Source organism: Taudactylus pleione, unplaced genomic scaffold (genome assembly GCF_031769625.1).
Source record: "Taudactylus pleione unplaced genomic scaffold, aTauple2 ptg000225l, whole genome shotgun sequence".
Taxonomy (NCBI): domain Eukaryota; kingdom Metazoa; phylum Chordata; class Amphibia; order Anura; family Myobatrachidae; genus Taudactylus; species Taudactylus pleione.
In genome coordinates, this window is record NW_028284627.1 from 8898212 (window position 1) to 8925349 (window position 27138).

Genomic DNA, 27138 nt, shown 5'->3' on the forward strand with positions numbered 1-27138 from the left:
GTGGTAGGGTCTCGCTGCCGCAAGCCCTGGAGTGATTTTGGCTCTATCAGAGCCAAAATCACTCCCACTGACATCACTAGTGATGTCAGTGGGGTCGGCTTCAGACGGTAGGTGACAGCACGCCCCCTTTGTTGCGAGACCCGGAGCGATGGAGAGCCCGTCGCTCGCCGGGTCTCGCGCATGCGCACGACTGAGCTCCCTCCGTCGTGCGCACGCGCAGTGGGGGAACATCGACCCGCTTGCGAGCGTCCTGCGCTCGCGAGCGGGTCTGAATGACCCCCTAAGTTCCACATTAATCAGGAAATAGTTTGCCGGCATTTCAGTCACCTGATCTCTCAGCTGGTGAGGCTTCCTTAGATGTTGTCCGTGCTCTCAAAGTTTATATTGATCGCACTAGTTCCATTCAGAAGTCTGATTCTTTGTTCGTCCTCTTTGGTTTTAATAAGAGGGGTTGGCCTGCCAACAAACAAACTTTGGCCCGTTGGCTTTGTTTGGTTATTTGTGAGGCTTATTCACAGGAGGGTTTACCTGTTCCGGCCTCTGTTAAGGCTCATTCCACTCGGTCTGTGGATCCCTCGTGGGCTGCTGGCCATGGCGCCTCGGCTGTTCAGCTGTGTAAGGCGGACGCCTGGTCTTCCATACAGACTTTTCTACGGTTTTATAAGTTTGACACATTCGGCTCTCAGGATGCATCCTTCAGGCGCCGGATTCTCCTTTCAGCGCAGGAGCGTCCCCGCCCTTAGTTTTACTGCTTTGTGACATCCCCAAGGTCAACCCTGTGGACCCCCTATGGAACCTGAAGTAGAAAACAAGAGATATGGTAAGAACTTACCTTTGTTATCTCTGTTTCTACGAGGACCATAGGGTCTACAGGGCACCCGCCCTGACGCACCTGGCTTCATATGGGCTATGTGGCTGGTCACCGGTTTTCCGTCTCCCTTTCCGTGAGTATGGTTCTTGTGTGTTCCAGTCTTCCTTCTCTCTGTTGTTATCTCCTCTGGCCTTGGCTACTTACCAACTAATGTGCCTGTGGCTGGGGCGGGGTATAGAGGAGGATGGACCCAGTGCATCCTGGGAGCAGCAAAGCCTTAACTGCGTGGTGCCCGTGGATCCAGATCCAGCTATACCCCAAGGTCAACCCTGTGGACCCTATGGACCTCGTAGAAACAGAATAACAAACGGTAAGTTCTTCTTACCATATCTCTTGTTATATAAACACATAAAATATAACTGTTAAAAAATCTTGTCTCTGTAGTCTGCACATACAGATGTGCCCAGCTACATTGTTGCTGATCACGCTACAAACTTGCGAACACATTGTGCCATGCGATCAACCGCACCTGCGTACACTACGTTATGCTAAGGCGCGCTCTAGATGGCTCTAAGCAATCCTATGGAGGCGCGGGTGTGATCACAGTGCATGTATCCACAAGCAAGTGCGCGGTTCGCGCATGCGTGGCACGGTTTGCGGGCTTATCTGAAGTATACCTTTTGCAGTGGCAGTGCAGGAGTGCAGTCAGCTTTAGTAGCAACTCCTGACTAAGAGCCAGCTGGACGAGTTCTCAAAGAGGGGGAAGCCCGGGCACTCTTCACAGTACTCAACTGATGAGCCACCTGAGCTGCAGTGCTCACTGGCTCTGTGGGTGGGGCAGCCGCGGCATGCCTTTCTCTTTGAGAACACTGGGCTGGCACCTAGGCAATGTCGCGTGGCACATAGAAGCAGGCCCACCAAGAGCCATGCCGGGCCCGGGTAAAAGGGGGAATGGCCTAATCGTGGGAGGCGTGGCCACGCCCCCTTAGGTTAAAAAAAAAAAGAAAAGTTTTGCAGCACGCGCTGACGGGGGGGGGGGGGTCGCAGTGAGCCCTCTCACCCCGGCTCATAACCAGTGGGGGGGGCACGATCAGCTTGATCGCTCCCCCCACAGGCATAGGAGACTGCTGTGGCTGCTTAGCCACGAGCAGTCTTCCACTATAGCCCAGCACACAGCAGCGTGTGCTGGGCTGCTATGATGTAAGAGGGGGGGAGTGGTGCCGGACCCGTGCCCCCGCCAGGCCCCTTCAGCAAGCCCGGGCCGGGTAATAAGTACCCGCTCCTCTCCCTCCCGTTGTCCCTGCATAGGAGGCGCAGAGAGACTATATGAGTATGTGGTGCAGAGAGGGATTGTGAAACTTCCACTGCGCCAACATTTCAAATATGCCCCTGATTCCCTGACCCTTTGCAGACAGACGGGGCTTAAATAGGCGGAGCCTCGGACAGCCACTGAAAGCCTGTGTAATGGTACGAAAAAAATAACTCCTGAATTCTGACTCCAGCGAATCCCGAGGGCGGTGGGCCTATTTTCATGGGTGGCCTGGAACTGCACCTCCACCCGCCCCATTGTTAATCCAGCCCAGAGAATGGGTCCTGCATTGTTGCACGCAGTGCCCCCTAAGCCGCTGCCTCTTTACAGGCTGCGGCGTTTGGGGCAAGGAGGGGTTGTAGCCTAGCAGCTTTCCCTTTAACAATTTAAACATTGGTCACTTCCCCCTGTACTCTGGTTACTTCACCTGTAAAAGGAGCAAAGCTGGGAGTTGGACTTAAACATATGTTCATGTGAACAAATTGTGTCTTTTTGTCCTGCGCAAGCATCTGTCTCTGTATAGATGACGATGTAATTTGTGCTTATAGTTATACCAAGAGATCTGGAATGGAGGATGGAGTACGCTGGCAATGTTAGATGAGTACAGTAAGGGTGTTTTCACACAAAGGCATCTCATGAAGATCATGACAAAGATACATGTGCACCTATCCTCAGGCATACATCTGACTGGTGCTCAGCACCTGAATATGCACTGATAATGATGACATTCATAAGTGGCTTCTGATACCATTAGTATTACCCACACATTTATTTTTCAAAAGCATTTTACGTCTGTGTATTTGGCGCAAAATGTGACCAACTCTACATCAGTCCCAGAGTCTAGAAAGAGGGATGAACAGCATTATGCAGAAATACAGAGGGAGGGCTCTGCGGTACATGTGTCAAATTGGGAGCTAGTACTTTGTCATGAAAAATCTGCAACTTTTATTTAGGTTTTAGACTTTTCATAATAATTTAGTACTTTTTGGCCAACAGTGACCACATTATTGTGTACATTTGTATATATTGCACAGCTCAAAAAGCCTTCCTAAAATTTCAAAATAGCATTATACCAGCAGAATGCTCTGCTTTATCCAGAGCAATAAATGGTCACCATTTATAACTCCAACCATGCACATTTACGACGCATTAAACTCTTCTCTTTAGACTGGTTTGACCTGATATAGTGAAAGAGTAGCAGTAGTTGTGGGGTCTCAATCCATGAATGAATGCTAGCTCTGCTGTTAGTCCAGCCACTTACAGTTTAAATGGTGACAATTTTTAAGATAGTTCCTTTGGAGCAATACTGACACAATCAAAGTCTCCATTTACAATGCGTTTTATGGATAGAAATAATAGCAGGTCTGACATTAAGTAATTTTTATAAATGTTTTAAAGAAAGTTAAAAGCCCAGCTAATTTATATCTAGTGTCTGTGAATAAGCAGGTTCCAAGCAGGTACAATGCACATATTGTTGAGATTACTTAACTGCACTATGCAGTTATCTATTGCCTGCACTAAATCACTGCCTGCTGCTTAGTCCCACTTAGCATGACTCAGGACAGAGCAGACTAGGCAAGGAATACAGTATGACTATGGACATTCAGACATACCACTCAACCAGTGACGTGCGGTGAGGTCAATGGCTGGGGAGGCACACATGGAGATGGGTCAGAGTCCTGTCTCACCCCCTACTCACTTCAGTAAGCTTCAGTGTCCATTGATTTTCCTACCTGCATCACTGTGTCTTCTCTTGCTGCTGCTGTCTGACTGAGCTCCGATCTCTAAACACGGCAGTGCACTTTCTGGTCACATGACATATCCATGGTGTCCATCAGTGCTCAAGGCACACCCCCCAAACTTAAAGTCATGCCTGTATTAGCTCTCTTTCCGTGCAGCTTACTGCCTGTGGTGTGGCCCAGCCCAAAGCTCTGCAAGCAGTGGCTGACTATACAAAAGCGAGGCTGAGCTGTTGCTGCCTCATCTCTCATCTCCCTGCAGTCCCAGGGAGCTCCACAAAGCTGGTGAGTGTTAACTATAAAAATTATTACAATAAACAAAGAAGATGTTTATAAGTTATAAATATCTTCTTTGTATTATTCTAATCATTTTTATATCAAATCATAGGAGTATGACAGGGGAAACCCTGACTGCACTTCCCTGCGCCCAACTTCATTTGAGACACTGGTCACTCTACACAGGGCAACAGTGGCGTAACTAGGGTATTTGGAGCCCAGGGCAAATTTGAAAATGGAGCCCCTTCCCCCCGGGTGTGCGTGCGCCGCAGGCACGTGCGCCGAAAAATGGGCGTGGCCACTGAAAAATGGGGCGTGTCAACATGACACACAGCCCTGTCTTGTCACTGGGAACATTTCTTTCCATTTGCACCTTAATGCAGTGGCCCTTATACAGTCCCCCCCTATGCAGAGCCCCTAGTAGTGGTCCCCCTTATACAAGCCCCGATTAGTTCCCCTTATACAGGCCCCCAGTAGTGGTCCCCCATATGCAGTGCCCCTTATACAGTGCCCCCAGTAGTTGTCCCCCTTATGCAGTGCCCCCTGTAGTGGTTCTCCCTTTTCAGTGCCCCCTGTAGTGGACCCCCCTGTGCAGTGCCCCAGTAGTGAGCCCCTTATATAGTGCCCCCAGTAGTAATCCCTCCTATACAGTGCCCTTTATATAGTTCCCCCAATAGGACTCCCCCTTGATGCAGTGCCCCCTGTAGTAGTCCCCAGTAGTGGTCCCCCACAATGCAGTGCCCACAGTAGTATCCCCCCCAGTGGTAGTCCCCAGTAGTGGTCCCCCATGATGCAGTGCCCACGGTAGTATCCACCCCCCAGTAGTATCCCCCCAGTAGTGGTCCCCCCCCAGAGGCAGTGCCCCAGTAGTATCCCCCCCCAGTAGTTGTCCCCAGTAGTGGCCCCCCCGAAGCAGTGCCCCCAGTAGTATCCCCCACCCAGTAGTAGTCCCCAGTACTGGTCCCCCCCCACCTGAAGCAGTGCCCACAGTAGTATCCACCCTAGTAGTGCCCCCAGTAGTAGTCCCCTTCTTTGTAATAGAGTGCGCCCCCCCGAAATACACATTAAAATGAAACAAAAGAAGAATACTTACCTGTATCCACGCTCCTGCTCCCACCGCCGTCCGCACGTCCATCCTCCCGGGCCGGGCCGCTCTGCATTATGGGAGAGACGTCATGACATCATGACGTTTCTCCCATTACCACTGCAGGAGCCGGACGGAAGCCCGGCTCTTGCAGTGGGCACGCAGCAGTCAATGAGAGTCTATCTGACTCTCATTGGCTGCTGATTCACACACACATCGCTGCCGCTCGGCAGTGATGTGTGTGCAGCAGCAGCAGCCAATGAGAGTCTGTCTGACTCTCATTGGCTGCTGATTAACACACACATCACCGCCAGTGCTGGCGGCGATGTGTGTGTTATGCACAGTCTGAGCCCGCCTGCCACCCCCCTCCTGGCACTATTGGGCAAGCGCTCAGGGGGAGGGAACAGGCTCAGCTGTGCAGCACAGGACCGGTGCTGGAAGCCTAGCGCCGGTCCTGTATAAATGTGTAGCGCTGACCGCACTCACTGCGGTCTGTGCTACACTGGCTAACTAGGGCGGGCCGGTACCGTGGCCGGCGGCGCCCCCCCGCGCCGCCAGTCCCACGGCGCCCAGGGCATGCACCCCGCTCGCCCTGCCCTAGTTACGCCACTGCAGGGCAATGCCACATCACGTTGAGCATTCCAGGCCCACCTGAAGATGTGTTCTGCATTTACAAAGTTATGGGCCTATCCTAACCCCCTTCCCCTTTGAAAACACCCTTCATTACTGCTTACACGCCTATTAGTGGGGCACTTGCTACTCTATTTGGGATGACGATAGCTTAAAGATGCGGCTTGGAACTGTAGTCTCACTACCCTAGTCGTATACAATATAATTTAATGAAGTGTCATAGACAAAATAGAATATAGAAGTGAACATAAACACCCCCACACCTGAACTTTACCACTTTACAAATCCAAGGCGAGTCTTCTTTCCTGCACTAGTCAATGACAATTAAGTAATCTAAACAGGCGGCTGTAACTTGACATAACAGAACCGTGAGACTAGTGAATGAAGTATTATTTAGAAGAGTGACTACACAAGCAGCCAATCAGAAGTGGCTAGTAGTGGTATTGGTGTCATCATTATCATCACGCATTTTTTACACCAGGTCTCCAATACCTGTAAAAGATACCCCTAAGATTTGGGAATGCGTCCAAATCTTGTTAGTTCACATCTCCAAGGAGTATATTAGTTATTTATCAAAGTGTGGAGAGAGATAAAGTACACACCAATCAGCTCCTAACTGTCATTTTTCAAACACAGCAAGTAAAATGTACAATAGAAGCTGATTGGTTGGTACTTTATCTCTCACAATTGTATCACTCTCCAAGCTTTGCTAAATAACCACCTACTGACAATTATTTTGTTTCCAAAATTACATTAAAATTATTTTTTTTTGTTAAATTTGAAGTCAAAAACATATTTTAAAAAAGCACCCCCATATTCATATGTACACATTGTAACAATAACCCCCCCTCCCATTGGTAAAAGATCCTCAGTAGCAACCCCCCACCCCGCCCCTCTAACACCTTTGTGTCCTCACCCTGGGGCCGTAGATGATCAGGTCGGAGCTCTGTGACGTGCATAAAGGCACTTGGTCACGGAACTACCCAGTAATTTTGAATGTATTTAGAATCTGCAGTATACATAATCCCATAATCTCAGGGTTTATGGTCATCTCATAGCACAGTATAATTAATTATATTTAGCAGGAGAATGTGAGTAAAAGAAAGCTCATGAATGAGAACAAATGCTCTAGGAAAAACACAGCTAGTACCCGGGAGCTGTAGAAAACGATCACCAGTATTGCTCAGGGCTGTTCCACATTTACAAGGCACATGGTTATTATCAATATATGTACCATAAGGGCAAAATCTGAATTGCATTGTATAAATTGCATATTATTGTAATTCAGGCTTGAGACGAGGATTCTAAAGTCAGTTGGGGGGGTTAGCACTGATAGGACTAAGATACTGAGTTTAACGGACCATCCCGGTCTTCGCCAAGAACCACCACAAGGTGGTATGGGCTTCACTGTCGGGAGCCGCAGGTAACTAAATGTGTTATGGGGGAGATTAGTAAACATGGTACAGAGTCTTCATCTGAGAGAATAGTCAATTTAGCCAAAGGTTAGAGTCATAGGCACTTGTTCTTAAATAGTAATTGGCAAAAGGTCACAGGCACAGTCACTGGTTCTTTTTTGGCAAACAGACACAAGGTCAAGGGCACAGGCACAGGTTCAGGGTCCAATAAGATAGCAATGTCTTGCATACAGAAAGAGCAGTAATTATAAAGACATGCAGGAGCTACAAGAAACAACCGATTTAGGGCCGCCATCAGGGGGGGACTCCCGGGACAGGAGTCCCGGGCCCGGACACTGGCAGAACTGGAGGGGGCCCACGCCGCCTCCTACCCAGTACCACCCTCTCCTACCACCAATGCATAGCCTGCGCTACCCCCTGGAATTAAAAGGGGGTGGGGTGCTGCTGCAGCCTGCCGGCCCACACTACTCGTGTGCCCGCACCTGCTCCAACCTGAAAGCCCGCACCCCTCCCCAGATGGACCGATTCAGTTCCCCTCTTCAGTCTGATCACAATGGGGGTGGAGCCAATGCGACAAGCCCCGCACGGCTGCAAATCACATCATCATGGAGGGGGAGGTGGAGCCTAATGATGCAAATTGCCCGCCCCCATTACCAAGCTGCTGTTGCTTCAGAAGTGTAATGCTGGGCATACACTATACAATTATCTGTCAGATATCTGTCCAATCTGGCTGGTTGAAATGAAAATCTGATAATGTATGGAAGCAAATGATAATCGGCCATTTGCTCACAAATACTGGAAAACAAACAAAAATGGTCGTTCAGACAAACTGGTTAAAACATACAAATTTAACCAATTTGAACAATTGTTTTTGGTCCGTTTTCCAGTGTTTAAAACCATATGTTCAACTGTCATTTGCTCCCATACATTTTCATTCCAACCAGCCAGATTGGACAGATATCTGACAGATAATTATAGAGTATGCCCAGCATAAGTTATAAGTATGTATGTGTTTTAGCATGTGTATGTATGTGTCTGTATGTTCTAGTGTGTATGTGCTAGTGTGTATATGTCATAGTGTGCATATGCTAGTGTGTATGTATGTCTGTATGTGTTAGTGTGTATGTGCTAGTGTGTATATATGTGTATGTATGTGTTGTTGTGTATGTGCTAGTGTGTATGTATGTGTTGGTGTGTATGCGCTAGCAGGGCCGGATTAGCAATGGGGCGGGTGGAGCTACAGCTCCAGGCCTCCCATGAAAATAGGCCCACAGTAACTGTGTTGACAGGAAAAAAAAATTCCCGTCACCACCAACAGCCCAGCACATTATCATCGGGACCGGCTACGGCATCGTCTGGTCCACCCCTTGATCACCGAGGCCACCCGAAGCTCCGCCCCCTACTCACGCTAAGCTCCGCCCCCGTATATACGAACCTGTTTGAGTCACCAGTGTGGAAGCCCCCTTGTCTCAGTAAACCCTGCCTCCTGGCTGCCCACAGCCTTACAAAGCTGTGTTCCCAGAGTGGATGTCCCTTTCTAACTCTAAGCTCCGCCCCTCGGTCAAGCTAAGCTCCGCCCCCCCGGCAAATGAATCTGTGTCACCAGTGTGCTTATGGGTTAGCCCCTGGTCTCGATAAGCTCTGTCCATGGTCACCTGAAATGCGCCACTAGTGTGGGAGCCTCCTGGTCATGTTAAGCTCCATCCCCTTGGTGAGACTCAGCCATACTGTGTGCACAGGCAGCCCTTTTTTTTCTACCAAAACCCTCCTAACAGCTATCTGACATCAGCAAACATCTCAGCACATGGCAACCCTGGAATCTAGACCAAGTACCTGATTGTAAACCTGCAACCCAGGAGCGGTGAGTAGTATATTCGAATTTTCCCTTCTTGGTTGTATTCCAGCATATGGGGGGAGATGTAAGAAGCCCTGAAGCAGTATCAGCGCACGTTATGTGCGCTGATACCGCTTCTCCCCGATGTATGATCGGGGGTCTGGGCGGTAAATGACAGGGGCACTATGCGCCCCTGTCATTATCGGTGCTGCTATCTACAAGATAGCAGCGCCAATAGCCTGGGCTATGTACGAACGGTCATAACGCATGACCGTTCGGCCGGCTGTTGCTGTCGTTAACGACAGCTACAGGCTGGCGCTAGCCTATCCCCACAGCAGGGACAGTGCTTACCCTGCTGCAGCGGCTGCAGGCTCCAGGGCTCCACGCGGGGATCTCGCGATATTTGCGAGATCCCGCGCATGCTCAGTGGAGCCGGCCGGGACAGAGACACAGTGCATCAGCACTAGGCTGATGCGCTGCTGTCTCTAGTGGGTAGCGCCAGGAGGGGGGAGTTAACGCTCCGCCTCTCCGGCCGATGAGATGTTCTTACATCTCATCGGTAGTGCTTCCTGCTTCGCCTCGGTAAAGAGGCGAAGCGGGAAGCGTTATAGCGGCACGTTAAGTGCCGCTATAATACATCTACCCCATGGTGATTTAATAACATCAGATCACTCGCAGTCCAGTACCCTCTCAGCATGATTGACATGTTGTGGCAGCGCCCCGTAACCGTTCTACAAAACAGTGGGCATGTCGCCCCATTTTGTAGGTGTGCCGATGCCAGGCTCTACGTCCTTGGACGCAGATGTCCTGGCTTCAGCAGAGGAGTTCCGGCACCCAGTATAAGGGGCATATTCAATTAGGCGGCGAAAAGCCAATGACGTCATTTCGCCATTCTGCACTTATCCCCGAATTAAATTTAATTGACTTTTTGCAGGTGCGAAAAGTCAATGGCAAAAACCTGTGAAAAGTTTTCACCTATGAATAGGTGTCAAAAACAAGTGCAAAATTGGGGTTTTGGGGTGCAACATTGCAGGAACCCTCCAGCACCCCTTGGACAGTCCCCCTAAGGTTAACTGTGTCAAAAAACATTTAAAAAGTACCACAGAACACCCCAAAAAAGTGCTTTCGTTTTGGGGGCAAAAAAAATAATAATTGGGGGATAAACTTTAAAACTATCGAAATAGACTATGGGGGAGTCCCCAAGTATGCCCCAGGTGTTTTTTAGTTTGCAGGTGGTTACGGCAGGTGAATTTTCACATTAGCAACTTTAAAATATGCTAGCACCCATTTTCATGTACCCCAAATTTGCAAATTTGCTGGGACTAGTTATTTTGCCCCCAAAAAGTTGCTAAATGCTATTCTTCACCACTTTCTCAAAGCCACAAAAAAACAGCTATTGAGACCATTTAAAGACCCCCAAATACCTTTAGTAGGGCTGTTCGGGGGTACCCATAGTGATCCCCCATGTCAGAGCATTTTTGGGGGGTGTCAGGCTGATTTCCCCAAAAATTACAGCACTTTTCACAGATTTTGTTTTTGCCGGGTCCCGTTTTCGATGATTTGGAATTTGAATACGGGGATGGGGATATGCAGGGACGAGCGCGATAGTTTTTCGACCTCAAAACCTCTGATGACGGTGATGTTTGCTGCTGCTCCTCTTTCATACATTCAAGGGATCCTTAATATTTGTGGGTAGCTCCCAAAAACTGGTGTTTTCAGGAAATATCCTATATTTGACCCTATATCCTTTAATAAACTATTCAGAATTTACCCATTTAGTGTTGTATTAGTTTATTTTTAGAGCATAGTCCTATAAAATTCTACATTATTAGCAGAAGTAGTTCCGGTTATGTGCTAGGAACTTTCGATTACTCTACAATGCTGACAGTGCCAAGCTGAGTCTTTGCCTCTGGATATAGCATTTTCCAGAAGCCATGAGTGCCGCCTGAGGTGTTTGCACAGGTATTACCTGTTGCATCCTAATTCATTATATATATATATATATATATATATATATATATATATATATATATATAATATTATATATTTATTTAATTGCGCTCTGACTAGATGATCTGGTGGAGGCTTCCCAAAGCATCTGCATGGAGAATCCTATTTAACTAGTATTGTAGAGGTACTTGTACCCGCCGCATTACATGTTCTGTTAGCACTATTGTATCTCTGGATGGTAATTAACAGATTAAGGGGTCTATTTACTAATACCCCTTTTCCACCTAAATTCTGGGTCTGACCCGGAGTTGGAACAAAGTTCCTATACGGATCAGACCCGGAATTTTGCCGGCGCCGACTCGGGATAGTCCCGAGTCGGCGCCGCTCACACCGGAGTCGGGTCTGCATAGACCTTGGCTTTTCCGGAGTGAAAGTGGTCGCTTGGAGATTACATCATTCCAAGCGCCACTGAAGCCCGACCAATCGGCCGGCTAGCAGCGCACTCCAGGTCATCGTGACCCGGAGTGCGCTGTTCTCATAGCAGGGTTTCACGGGCTACGCCCGTGTTAAACCCTGCTATTTACCTGGGTTGGATTGCCGGGTCACTCGACCCGGCGATCCAACCCTCTCTCCTTTTACTCCAGGGAGCTGCCCGGGTAGTGAAAAGTGATAAGGAGCCAGCCAATCAGCTCCCAACTGTTATTTTTCAAACACAGCCTGTAGGATGGCAGTTAGGAGCTGATTGGCTGGTACCTTATCTCATTTCACTCTGTCTCCTAACACTGCTTAGTAAATAGACCCCAAAAATTGTTTTTATGAAAAGACTTGAGATTTTTTTAATCATTTTAAATATTTTTTATTTTAAACCTTATTAGATTTTTTTTTATTAACAAGTAAAACTAAATCCCAAATCAGCTCACACATGCACATCTGCAAAGCAATAAGTTAACCCTTACCACCCTGGTCTAGTATTGCCAAGTAAAGGCAACAGCTAATTTACTGATTTACTGCAGTGGCTAGGGATTAGGGAACATTTATAGAAATATGCCGATAATCAGTGAACAATTATTTTTTTTTTAGCACTTTAAACTATTTTAGCAGTCAAGGAAAGGCAGAAAATACAGTTCTCACCCTTTCACAAACCCCTACCAAAAACAAAAAAAAATTTTTTTTGTTATAGCTCCATTATAGAGTGGTTGAAGGTAGGAGCTAGCAATGCCCTTCATGGAGATAGCCACACTCGTGGCACAGGCCACACCCACATAAGACTGGTCACGCCCCCACATAACGTCACACCGCCGCAGTGCTAGTCACACTCCCTGCAGCAACCACAATAGGCCTTTCATAAATTTCAGCTCCAGGCCCATGTGGGCCTTAATCTGGCACTGTGCGCTAGTGTGTATATATGTGAATGTATGTGTTGGTATGTATGTGCTAGTGTGTTTATATGTGTATGTATGTTAGTGTGTATATATGTGTATGCATGTTGCTATATACTGTATATATCAGGGCCGGCCTCAGGGGTCAGAGCACCCTGTGCCGGCTCTGTACAGTGCGCCCCAACATCGCGTGCGGCAAATGGGTGTGGCCTAATTATCATAGACCACGCCCTGTGTGACATTATCCGGAGGCGTGTCCGCATAGCACGCCTCCAAATAACGTCAGGCTGGGGAGAGCCCAGCCCTCTCCCGTCACTGAATGGATGTCACGCGCAGCATCCATTCAGACTCTGGGGGCCCCCAACCTCCCGATTTGACCACCCGCGGGCCACTTCGGTGCACGGGTGGAACAGCGGGACAGTACTGTCCCACTGAAATCGGGATGTTGGGGAGGGGTGCGCCCTCTATGGGTGGCGCCCCTGTTCGACCGCAATGGTCGAACACCCCTAGAGCCTGCCCTGATATATATATTTTTTGGAGGGAAAAATCCGAACTCGGCATGCAAACTCGAACCTATCCAAGCCTGCACATCCCTAATATATATATATATATATATATATATATTAGAGCCCCCCTCAGAAAATACTTTGTTTGCCCCTGCTCATGTTCAACCACTTTTGTTTTCTTTGGAGTCGGACAGTGTGACTTCATGATGCCACGCCGCTGAAAGGGAGAGGTAAGTGGAGCCGCGCCAGCCAGACCTGAAGGAGAAGAAGCCAGAAAAAAGGAGCATTTTTCAAGGCGATAAGGTGAGTCATGATTAATGAGACTTAGCGGTAGTGGGGGAAAGGGGAGTGGGGGCAGGGGGGCCCAGGGGCCCTGCCTATTTTCTCAGTCCTGGGCCCCACAATTTTTGATGGCAGCCCTGTAGGCCCGTATTCAGAGGCGAAAAGCCACGATCTGCAAAATGTTTTCGCCGATGCACGGTTTTCGCCTGTTTCCGAAGTATCGCCCTATTCAATTCCAAGACGTTTTCGTCTAGGGGACAACTCTATAGGCAAAAATAGGCAAAAAAGTTTCTCCACCAAAAGGCAGAAGAAAAAAAGTGCAAAATCCATATTTTGGGGTACAAATGGGAGGACTTGGTTCAGAACCCTTTGGACCCCTCCCCCAATGACTAATTAGGCAAAAAAATTACAAAAAGTTATCTTTATAAATTCACCCCAAAAAAGACTTGTAATTTTTTAGGGTGAAAATGCAAAAAGTGTTTGAAAGGATTGCAGGAGGCTGCAGCAGGTATATTTAAATAAAAAAAATATCAAAATATACTAGTATCCATTTACAGTACATGTACCCCCAATTTAACTACAGCAATTATTTTTCATAAAAAACATTGCTTTATATAATTTTTCCACACATGCAAATATGCATAAAATAGCCCTTTGATTCAAAATAAGATCCCTAATTACTTTTATTATTGCTAATAATACACTTCTATATTGATTCCCCGGGTGAGTTAGGCTCTATTGGGGGTACAGTCTGATTTCCCCACAAAAAACTGACCTTTTCGCCAGTTCCGCTATTCGCTGCATACGCCACCACCGAATCAGGTAAGACAGCTCTAGCCATTGACTCCTGAAACATATCGATCACCCACAGGAGCTCACAGGGTTTGCATAACTTGCGTAAGCCACCTAAAAGCTAAAAGCTGGCGGCATTGATATATTGCTCTAAAATGCAAAGTTAGTAAATTAGCCCCACTGGGCACAGGACAAAAATTATTTCAAGAAAAACTACTTTGACCAGGAGTGAGAACCTCACATAGATTTAGATAAGGTAAGAACTATTGTTATATTTTATTTATAATGCACCAAAAACGTTATCTATACCTGTACATTGATAGACACAACAGGTACACAATGACATGAAATAAATGGAAAAGATGAGAATAATATTTGGACACATCTTCTCACCAAATATACTTGGGAAAAGTCCCGCATAAAGAAACATACTTATATGTACGTGATATAATGTATTGAAGTGTTATATACATGAGAGAGATGGGTGTCTTGCCCATTATTAATAAACAAGATGCTCCCATTTTCCAAATAAAATGAGATTAAACAGAAATACTTCTACATCCACTATTTACCCCTCTAAAAGTCCACTCTTTCTTCCAGCAGTGTCCAAACGGAAATGACAAATAATGGGGTTTTTTTTAGGCCTGCATTTAGGGTCGACGGAATCACCAAGCTGCCAATGGCAGGCAGTTGAATGGAGCCAGTGCCCGACATATCGGATCATGTAATATGTACCAGATGCCCGATATACCGGCCCATTGGGCGTCACATTGCTGGGTACACACATCGGTAAGTGTGTACCCAGCCTAAGACTTTCCCACCCTCCATTCCATAAGTATATGATATGTAAAAATATACATATGAACATATCCAATGAATGGATGAAACGCGTTGGTTCGAGACACTTATAATTTGACTACTCCAATGTCCTCAGTACAGACACTGATTTCCTTGAGCCTTGCATTCCACAAGTATCCCAACAACGCCAGATGAGCAAGAAGCAAAGAGAACGACGGCCACAAGAGTTTCACAAGTAGAGAAAGTACGGGCCAAGAATCGTGTAAGGTAAGCCAATTCTCAGCACTTTACTATACACCATTTGGTGTATGTCTTTCCACACCAAAACCTTTCACCAAATAAGCTTTAACCATACCATTTAATTGTTATTTATTTATTATTTATTACCAATTATTTATATAGCGCACACATATTCCAAAGCACTTTACAGATAATATTTGGAGTGTGTGAGGAGACCCACGCAAGCAAAGGGAGAACACACAAACTCCACACAGTTAGGGCCGTAGTGGAAATCAAACCCACGACCTCAGTGCTGTGAGGCAGCAATGCTAACCATTACACCATCTGTGCTGTCCAAATGTGTGTCTTGTATTATTCTCCTACTTTTTATTCATTGGTTTTACCCTCAGAATCCTTTATTCATTTTATCCTTGCCTTGTTTATTAACATCTTCCTTTAATAATTTATATACTGTAATATATATTATTGCTGATATTATACCTTTACAAACTAGACTCTACTAAACCACTTTGGGAAGATTGGTATTACAAGAGATTTTGCTGGAGATGTTGCTGGCGCATCATCCTAATATGTTTTTACAGTATGTACAGCCCACTCACCATATTTTTATTACTACTCTTCGTGCTAGAACTTGCTATACTTTGGATTTTTATATATATATATACTGTATATCCTAAATCTGTTTCAGAATGTAGCAAGTAGCTTTAATATATTTATCTAAATGTCTTTCTGTTCTTGTGCAAAAACCATAAATGTGTAATAAATTAATGTGCTGAGAGACTTAAGTGAATTCAAAGCTGGCTCCATTTCCTTATATTACTGTATAATATTGTGGTTATCTGCAAACATTTGTTTTGTTGCATTTTGTAAATTCACTTTCTTTGTGAGAACTCAGCATGGATGGAAAGATGATACACTTAAGGAATGTGTTCTGAAGATGAAGAGAACATTAATATTTAAAGCAGGAAAAGAAATAAGACGATATTAAAACAACAACAAAAAAATGAGCAAGATAAAAGCAGTAGACAGATCTCAAACACCAAATATTTAAAAGTCAAACGTTTTTTTTTTTTCATTGACGATAGCAAAATTAAAATGAGGCGTACATTTTGTAATTCTATTTCTATGGCAAGGAGTTTAAAGAAATTTTTTTTTTTTGAAGATTTAACCATTGAAACCCAAAGTTGTGTATTTTTTTAACATGAAGATTTTTATTAATATTTTTGAAAAAATAGCCAACATCGGCTACGATACGAAGTTGTGTATATTAAAGCTTTCTGATCATCTTCTCTGTGCTCAGTAAAGTTCATCCGTCAGTAACAGCAGTGGGAAACAATGGGGGTGTCCACACTCGTGCATGATGGAGACGGGACAAACCATCCATCAATAATTATATATGCCCCTATCACAGGTAATATAATAATTCCCATGTCACAAGTCATGAGTAATATCATAATGCAGCCCCATCATAAGTAGTACAATAATGACTCCAACATAAGTATTATAGTAATACCCAGTTCATATGTGGTATATTCACAAATATCTCTCATTTATATTGTAATGAATATGAGTGTAACAAGAGGCTTGTCAATAAAAAGCTTTTAGAAAATGAAAGAAAATACAGGGGAATGATGTAAATAAATAATCCAAAAAGAGAACCCATTTTGTTAAATATTTCAGATATTTATTATCATTGATTCAATAATACATGAAGTGGAAAGCCAGATGGTCATTTGCAGATATAATAAATTAAATGTATTTTGCTTGTGGTACTCACTCACTACATAAATATAAAGATGTTGTGTGATTTCAAAATAAAGATTCTACTAAACATTTAAAATACAATCAGAACGGTATGACAGTAATCCCTCTATAAAAATAGTACTTCTTAAACATAAATATATAGTTAAAAAAAAAAACTGGAAAAGAACACAGGGTGAATAAACTAGTCAACAATGAAAAGAAATGAATAAAACATACATGTGGTTAAAAGCATGAAGTCCACAGTGTTCAGTATATCAGCGAGTGCTTCACTTCAGAGAGTGTTACCGCACTGGACACTTCCTTGGTGGAACCAAGCCTCTATTTGGAATTTGTGCATGCTCTGTGACAGGTGTTAAGGTTGGAATATACAGTACTAGCAAAAGACCCAGGTGATAGCCAATCCCCTTTTCAAATACACTGCGACAATAGAAGAGTATTTTATATTTGTTTTGCTATTCTTCAATAATTGTCGCAATTGCATTTGTTCCACCCTCTAATAAATACACCAAATCCTTGATTTTATAAGAAGCGATACCTTTTGCTAACTAAAGTCTAATGGGCCTATTCATCATCGGGGGCCGTTTATAATGGGAAATAGGTGCTTCCTGCAGCGTAGATTGACCGCACTGCTACAAGTGGTTAAACCCACGAAAATCTCAAAAAGAAGAGATAGTAACAGGTTATGGACCAGTTATATACGTGGTCTGACTGGCAGTGTGACTCACCGGTGGCGGTGGCATTAAGTGGCTAAATGGCATGCAAAGCTGGCTCGACTTTGGTGTTCACTGCCCCTGCCGTGCACCAGAGGGGAGATGCACTGCTTCCCTGGGCTGCTGACGCCGTCTTGTCAGCGTGCTGAATGGAGGTTCCTGGTGCACAATCAGCCGCTGCTCCCGGCTAACGGCACCCGGAAGTGAGAACTTCTGGTTTGCGTTCCATAGTGGAACGTAAATCCCGGAAGTGCAACTGGCTGGGCAGATGCATGAATCAGCCTGAGCCGGTATGCAGGATGAGCCGGCCCGGTTTGCAGGGTGTGCCGGCACAGCAAATGGGGGAATGGGACCAGCCCAGCAGGAACTTGTCTGCTCTTCCGGTGGCCCAATCCGCCCCTGCTGCGGGTGCATGACTGGCACAAGTTTTTTTTTTCAATTTTGGATTAAAAGTGGAATTTTTGGGCCTGTCTCTGTGAGTAACTGGGCACTAGGGGCCTGATTCAGATTAGTATGCTAGTGCATATGCAGCTGAAATTATGGAATTGTAAGTGAAGCAGTCGCCCAGAGAAAAACAGGCACTGACCGTAGCGATCGCAAAGTGCACAGCAGTACACAGATGTGATACCCCTAGTTCTGGGAGTGTCACTGTTGAGTGCCCTTTTAGTGTAAAACAAACTGTATTGTATTGTACTGTGCCCAGTATTGGCATTCACATGCCTCATGTTGTGCCCAAAAACTGTCCCCATTTCCCCCCCTGGGACTATGGACTGTTCCACTTTGTTATGGACAAATAGATGGAGGGGCGCGAGGCCAGGACTTCTTCACCGGACTTTTACAGGGGAGCTTTGCTTAGTTTCACCTATTGTTATGCATACCTGGTTAGTGGTATTACGGTATTAAGTGTGTGGTTCGTAGTGTATAAGTGTACAACTAACTCATTTGTTCACAGTACAAGAACGAAGTGTTCCAGTTAAATAAAATTATCACAGGACCACACTGAATGCATTTACTGTATTGTGTATTGTTGATTTAACTTTGTATTGCACAAATTCACTCTTTGTGAAATTGTAATGCGTGAATAAATTCACCTCCTGTTCAACTTATTGTGGATATCTGACTTGAATAATCTAGACTCAGGATTCCCAACGGAGACAGGAACCAGATGTGGTAAGCAAACAAACATTGCACGTTACATCACACCTAACATAATCTGCTTACTTATACGGAACCCGAATTGGGTTATCACACATATGCAGCATCTATACAGAAACGAGAAACATTCACTCCCCGATAGCCTATGGTCACGCAGTTTAGCCTTGGCAGCAGTGACGCTGACGCCGTTTTTCTCTACATATATGATCTCAGCTGAAGGCAGAAACACGCCCGGAAAACAGCCATGACACGCATCCTTAACCTAATCCTGACCCTAACTCAACCCTAACCCCAAACCTACCATAACCATAACCTCTAACCCTAATACCCTAACCCATACTGCTAAACCAACGCTAATACCATATCCCTAATACCCTAACCCATAAACTAACCCTAATACCCTAACCCAAACCACTGCACTAATACCCAATCCTTATCTCCCGGCGAGGACCAGGCTTAGTTCTCATTGTTTTATTTTTTTGCAACCTAGGGATGGCCGCTGTCATTTGCATTGAGAGCTCCTGTGACAGCATGTTATGGGTGCACAGCAATAGCTTTTAAATGCAAATGCCACAATTGCAATCAACTCCAGACCTTTTACCAGCTTTATAGATAAAGAAATAACAAATGAAAGCCCACACTTGTCCATGAAACAGCTTTTGAGTCGATTGTCCAAATACTTTTGGTCCCTTGGAAAAGAGGGGACTACGTATTAAGCAGCTGCAATTCTTAAACTGTTCTTCCAGTTTGGATGTGAATACCCTTAAATTAAAACTGCACTTTGAAACCAAATTCATTATATAACTGCAACATGAATATGTTTTGGTAAACATCTAAAATAACAAAAAAATTGTTTAAGAATCCAAATACATATGGACCTAAATGTATATGTGTATGTATATATATATATATATATATATATAGTCAGGTCCATAAATATTGGGACATTGACAGAATTTTCATATTTTGGCATCTATTCACCACCACAATGGCTTTGAAATGAAACAAACAAGATGTGCTTTAACTGCAGACTTTTAGATTTAATTTGAGGGTAATTACATCCAAATCAGGTGAACGGTGTAGGAATTACAACGGTTTCTATATGTGCCTCCCACTTTTTAAGGGGCCAAAAGTAATGGGACTATCAACTCAAAAGCTATTTCATGGGCAGGTGTGGGCTATTCCCTCGTTATTTCATTATCAATTAAGCAGGTAAAAGGTCTGGACTTGATTCTAGGTGTGACATACATTAAAACATACACTTGTGAAAGATATTTCACGTCAAACAAAGTGGATACATTTGGCACTGTTTTCTTCTATTGACATATATATATATATATATATATATATATATATATATATTTATATTAGGGATGAGTGGGTTCAGATTTCCGAAATTCGAACCCCCCCGATTGGAGCCGGGAACCGAGTCCAACTTTGGGTTCCCGCCAGACTTGGTTCCCGGAATGAGGTAAAATGGCATCATCCCGCTGTCAGATTCTCGTGGGTTTTGGATTCTATAAAGCTCCAGTGATCGCCGCTATTTTAAATTCTGGCTGTGTATAGATCAGAGGGAGGGAGCTGGGAGCTGTTGGCTACTGGTGTTGTGTTAAAAACTTATAATAAAGTACTTATGTTATCTACATTACATACTGGGCTGGGTGGCTACTGTGAAGAGGGAGGGAGATGGGAGATGTTGCTGACACTGACCATAGGGGCTGGCTGGCTGGCTACTGTTGTCCATATACATAGGGGCTGGCTGGCTACTCTTGTCCATATAGGGGCTGGCTGTTGTCCTGTCCATAGGGGCTGGCTGGCTGTAGTACTGTGTTGTCCAGGGGGTGCTCTGTTCTTCAGGGGTGCTCTCTTCACCCACCCCCAGTGTGAAAAAAACATATTTTTCTTTTCTTCTGTGTACATGTTAGCCACACCTGTCATCGGCATAGGTGCGCAGGGGCTGCTGCCCAAAAATAAAAATAATTTTTACAGGGGCTGCTCTGTGTGGTGTAGGGGTACGCTGCCCTTCATCCAAATATTTTTTACAGTTGCTGTCCTGTGTGGTGTAACCTGCCCTTCATCCAAATAATTTTTACAAGGGCTGTCCTGTGTTGTGCAAGCTGCTCTTCATCCAAATAATTTTTACAGGGGCTGTCCTGTGTGGTGCAAGCTGCCCTTCATCCAAATAATTTTTACAGGGGCTGCACTGTGTGGTGTAGGGGTACACTGCCCTTCTTCAAACAAATAATTTTTACAGGGGTTATTCACTCCATAAAAATAATGCACTCCATAAAAATAATGGAGGACAAAAATTTGGAAGATATAATAGGGAAAGATAAAGAACCACTTCCTCCTAGTGCTGAAGCTGCTGCCACTAGTCATGACATAGATGATGAAATGCCATCAACGTCGTCTGCCAAGGCCGATGGCCAATGTCACAGAAGAGGGCATATAAAATCCAAACAGGCAAAGTTCAGTAAAATTACCCCCCAAAAAATGGTCAATCGTCTGAGGAGAAATGTAAACTTGCCAATATGCCATTTACGACACGCAGTGTCAAGGAATGGCTAAGGTCCTGGCCTATGTTCATGACTAGCGGTTTAGCTTCACGACGATGGAAGCCATTCTCCATCTACTAGAAAAATGAAAAGAGTTAAGCTTGCAAAAGCACAGCAAAGAACTATGCGTTCTAAGAAGATATCACAAATCCCCAAGGAGAGTCCCAGATTGTCGGCGTTTGTGATGCCTGATCTTCCCAAGACTGGACGGGAAGAGGTGGCTCCTTCCACCATTTGCACGCCCTCTGCAAGTGCTGGAAGGAGCACCCACAGTCCACTTGCTGATATTCAAATTGAAGATGTAATTGTTGAAGTGCAACAGAATGAGGATATTGGTGTAGCTGGTGCTGAGGAGGAAGATGACGAGGAGGATTCTGATGGTAATGTGGTTTGCTTAAATCAGGCACCAAGGGAAACAGTTAATGTCCGTGGGATGAAAAAGCCCATCATGGTCATGCCTGGGCAGAAGACCAAAAATTCCACCTCTTTGGTCTGGAAATATTTCTATCCAAATCCAGACAACAACTGTCCTGCCATATGTACCTTATGTAAAGGTGAAATAAGTAGAGGTAAGGGCGTTAACCACCTAGGAACATCCTCCCTTATACGTCACTTGCAGCGCATTCATAAAACGTTACTATCAAGTTCAGAAACTGTGGCTAAGGCCGTAAGCAGTCCAGGGACACCCAAATCCCTTTGTCCTGTTGCGTCCAAGCACCTGCAAACCACACCAGCAACTCCCTCCTCGTCAATTTCCTCCTCAATCAGGATCGGAAGTAGTCCTGCAGGCCATGTCACTGGCATGACTGACTCCTCTCCTATCCGGGATTCCTCCGGAGGATCCTGCATTGCTACGCCTACTGCTGCCACTGCTGCTGTTGCTGCTGGGAGTCGTTCATCATCCCAGAGAGGAAGTTGGAACACCACTACTTCTTTTACTAAGCAATTGACCGTCCAACAGGCCTTTGCGAGGAGGATGAAGTACGACAGCAGGCATCCTGTTGCAAAGCGGATAACTGAGGCCTTGACAGCTATGTTGGTGTTAGACGTGCGTCCGATATCCGCCATTGGTGCAGTGGGATTTAGACAATTGATGGAGGTACTGTGTCCCCGGTACCAACTCCCGTCTAGATTCCACTTCACTAGGCAGACATTACCGAGAATGTACAGAGATGTCAGAAAAAGTGTCCTCAGTATCCTAAAAAATGCGGTTCTACCCAATGTCCACTTAACCACGGACATGTGGACAAGTGGAACAGGGCAGACTAAGGACTATATGACTGTGACAGCCCACTGGGTAGATGTATCGCCTTATGCAGCAACAACAGCAGCGTCACCAGTAGCAGCATCTCAGAAACACCGCTCGTTCCAAGGCAGGCTACGCTGTGTATCACCAGTTTCAGTAAGAGGCACACCATCGACAAACTCTTAGAGAAACTGAGGGAAATCATCGCCCAATGGCTTACCCCACTTAGACTCTCCTGGGGATTTGTGATATCTGATAACGCCACCAATATTGTGCGGGCATTAAATCTGGGCAAATTCCAGCACGTCCCATGTTTTGCTCACACAATAAATTTGGTGGTGCAGAATTTTTTGAAAAACGATAGGGCCGTGTAGGAGACACTTTGGGTGGCCCGAAAAATTTGGGGCCACTTTCGCCATTCAGCAACTACGTGCCGAAGATTGGAGCGCCAGCAAACACTCTTGAACCTGCCCTGCCACCACCTGAAGCAAGAGGTTGTAACGTGGTGGAACTCAACCCTCTATATGCTTCAGAGGATGGAGGAGCAGCAAAAGGCCATTCAAGCCTATACATCCACCTATGACATAGGCAAAGGAGGTGGTATGCACCTGACTCAAGTGCAGTGGAGAATGTTTTCCGTGTTGTGCAAGGTTCTCCAGCCCTTCGAACTTGTCACACGTGAATAAAGAAATTTATTAGGGACCTGCGCTTCACTCGGTTGCTGCTATGTAGTGATAGAATGGAGTCCCTAGAGAACCCCTACATAGATATAACAACAAGAGTATATCACTAAGCGCTACCACATAAGTAAGAGAAACAAAATATTATTAGATAGGTATCACATATACCAATACACAAGAATACACAAGAATGCAATAAAACAAAGTTCACCCGTCAAGGTATATAAACTCTTCTATCATCAAACCGATTTTCAGAAACAAGGATATCTTTCCAAGGTTCCAATCATAGGACCAAGTTTGGACATCTGGCCTGGACTGAAGGACCTGCCAACAATTTCTGAAATGTCTACTGTCACTGCATATGATGTTGTCACCATTGACAGAATGGTGGAGACAGCATCCAAGTAGGCATGTCAGACAGTCCATACCTGTACAGACAGGAAAAAGAGGCAATTTGGAGGCCCCTGTACAAACTGGCTCTATTTTACCTAAGTTGCCGCCCCTCAAATGTGTGTACTCTGAAAGAGTTTTTAGTGCGGCCGGGAACCTTGTCAGGGAAAGGCATAGGCAAACGCAGGGGGGGGGTTTCCGTATGCCTGGAAATCCCCCTCCCCAGCCCACACCATGACCGCAATAGAAAATGTAATATAATAGATTGTTACTAGTGCTGCATGTTCTTCTCAGTATCACAAATGAAATAATTGGTTCTTTTAACATTTATCAGCCAGTAATAAATAACCTGTGCACCAACTAGAAGATCATTAAAACATGTACTGTTAGAGATGCACTGCTATAGAGCCCAATATGTACATATATGTCCAGGGTAGTGCTAGGTTCTTCTGCTGCTCCTCCAGGCTCCCGGACTTGCTCCAATACTCTGGAATGGTGCCCACATCTAAAATAAATACATTCAGCTCAGGCAGGATAGCCTACGGAAGCATCTAATGGCTTACTGTGATCACTGGTCCTGTATATGCTGGAATTATTACACACAATACAGTTTGTATGATGCTTATTAAAGCTGGTTAAAATCTGCCCTCTTCACTGACAGGCCACACTCACTCTAAAATTAAGCATTTGGAAACCCCCCTCTGTAAATCCTGCGTTTGCCACTGGAAAGGCGTAGGAGGTTGCTTCCACAAAATGAGAAGATGATGTTCGTCAAAATGAATTATTAATTCTTCCGGGAAGACCAGCCTCCAGAACGTACAGAGGGACCTGTGGTGGTGGATTCCAGCGGGGACAAATTAATACTCTGTGAGGATGAGGATGTACACAACACTGAAGAGGGTTGAGAAATCGGTGGATGAGGGTGAGGACGACATCTTGCCTCTGTAGAGCCAGTTTGTGCAGGGACAGATTAATTGCCAGTTTGTTTTGTGGGGGCCCAATCGAACCAATAATTTCAACCACAGTTGTGTGGCAGACCCTGGCGCTGAAATGATTGGTTTGTTAAAGTGTGCATGTCCTGTTTATACAACATAAGGGTGGGTGGGAGGGCCCAAGGACAATTCCATCTTGCACCTCTTTTTTTCTTTGCATTATTTACTCTTTGGAGCCTAGTTTTTCAAACTGCCATCTTGTCTGCCACTGCAGTGCCACTCCTAGATGGGCCACCTGTTTGTGCCGCCCATTTGTGTTACTTAGCATAGTCATCCAGCTACCTCGGTGCAACCTTTTGGCCTAATAAACAATATTGTGAAGTGTGAAGTGTTCAGAATAGACTGAAAATTAGTGGAAATGAATGTTATTGAGGTTAATAATAGCGTAGGAACAAAAAAAAACAAATTCTGTGATTTTAGGTGTTTTTATGCTTTTTTCCAAAAAATACAGATCCAAAACCAAATCCTGGAAGGGTAGTTTTGGCAAAACCAATCCAGATCCAAAACACAAAGAAAGATCCATATATATATATATATATATATATATATATATATATATATATATATGGATCTTTATATATAAATTGATTGGGGGGGTCTTAAGGTGAGCCAACACAGTTTGTTTATAATAGTTCAATAACGCCTTAGTTGTCCTGTTAAGTCTTTCAGTGTTCCTTTAGTTGTCGAAGTTGGATTGTAAGGTTCTTCTTATTGTTTCTACAATGAGACCCTCACACCAGAGTTCACCCAAAAATGCAATCATCAGTTTCTGTATACTTGATTCATACTTGTATACAGGCTGTGACTGACAAGGGAACTGAGCACACGTGCTGAGAATAGTCATCCTCACTGGATTGAGTACAAGAATATCAATTCAAACCCATTGCCTCAGGAAAGCATGAAATAATCATTGGAAATTAAGCATATCTAAAAGGAGTGACTTATTTAAACCAGCAGTGGCCAGATAAAGAATTGAAATATCTATTGGGAATATATGGGATATCAAACACCCCTGAAAAAGTCGATATTTGACGAAAGCTTTGTTCTTGATAAAAGTCGCCAGACTGAAACGTTGAGCTTTGACCTATCTGAGTTGTGAGTCTTCTTTACAACAGTCCTGTGAGTGCCACTGTTATTTTTGTATATCGTTGGCTGTTTCAACCATTGGATGGCACCCGGGCAAGTAATCAAATATTGTGGAGTGCCAGTGTTTTTTGCATTGTATATATATATATATACACAGTGTATAAATATATATATATATATATACTCACAAAGTGAGTCAACATAAACATCAAACTACCTCCTGCAGTCTGCATAACCTGCACTCTCTACACTGATCTCCCTGGTTTGGACACTGCAAAACTGTTTCTGAAAAACATCTGAATGCACATCCCAAACAATGTAATTTGCTTTATATACACATGATTGCCCTGTTTAAATGTACTTCTTACCAGTGTATTATTTACTACTCTTCATACCTCACCACCATAATACATTGCCTAATTGCCTACCTCCCCTCTAATACCTGCATCCTCTGCTGTGCTTCCCTGCCTACAGTACCTCCTATTTGCTCACTTGTCATCCTTTGATCTCCCTCAACCCTGTGTCAGCCACCATGCCTCCTCGCCCCTGCTCCATTCCAACCTTCTCCACCGGCTTACACCTTCCCCTTAGATCTAGCCCACACCCCCTCACACACAACCCAGACAATCTCATCCACATATCCCCCATCCCCTCCCTCCCATTTTCCTATGCCCTCTAGAATACCAGATCCGTCTGAAATAAACTGCCCGCTATCCACGACCTCTTTATTTCTTTAAATCTTCTCGCTATCACTGAAACCTGGCTCTCCTTCTCTGACACCGCCTCCCCTGCTGCGTTCTCATATGGGGGCCTCTCCTTTACCCACTCTGTCAGACCTGACACCCACCAAGGTGGCGGAGTTGGTATCCTCTTATCCCCCAACTGCACCTTGCGCATTATCCCACCTGAGCCCTCCCTTTCTTTCTCCACCATTGAGGTCCACTCTATCCGTCTCTTCTACCCCATTCATCTCCGTGTTGCAGTCATCTACCATCCACCAGGCTCCCCCACCCAATTCCTTGACAATTTTACCGCCTGGATTGCCCACTTTCTCTCTGCTGACCTCCCCTCTATTATCCTTGGTGACTTTAACATCCCTATTGACATCACATATCCTGCATCCACCAATCTTCTTGCCCTCTCCTCCACCTTTGGACTTTCGCAATAGACCTCCGCTGCTACCCACTGCCTCGGCCACTCCCTTGACCTCGTCTTCACCCATCTGTGTGCTCTCTCTGACTTCTCCAACTCTCCCTACCCCCACTCTGACCACCATCTACTCTGCTTCACTCTCTCAAGTCTTCCACTCCTCCCCTCACCCAAAGCCACCATCACCAGACGCAATCTTGAGTCTCTCGACCCTGCTGTCCTGTCTTCCTCACTTGATACTCTCCTTTCTCCTCTATCAACCATGGCCTCCCCTAACCAGGCAGCCTCCTTCTACAACATTACCCTCATTTCTGCACTTGACTCTGTTGCCCCCATCCGTCAGTCCAAACCCCAGCCCTGGCACTC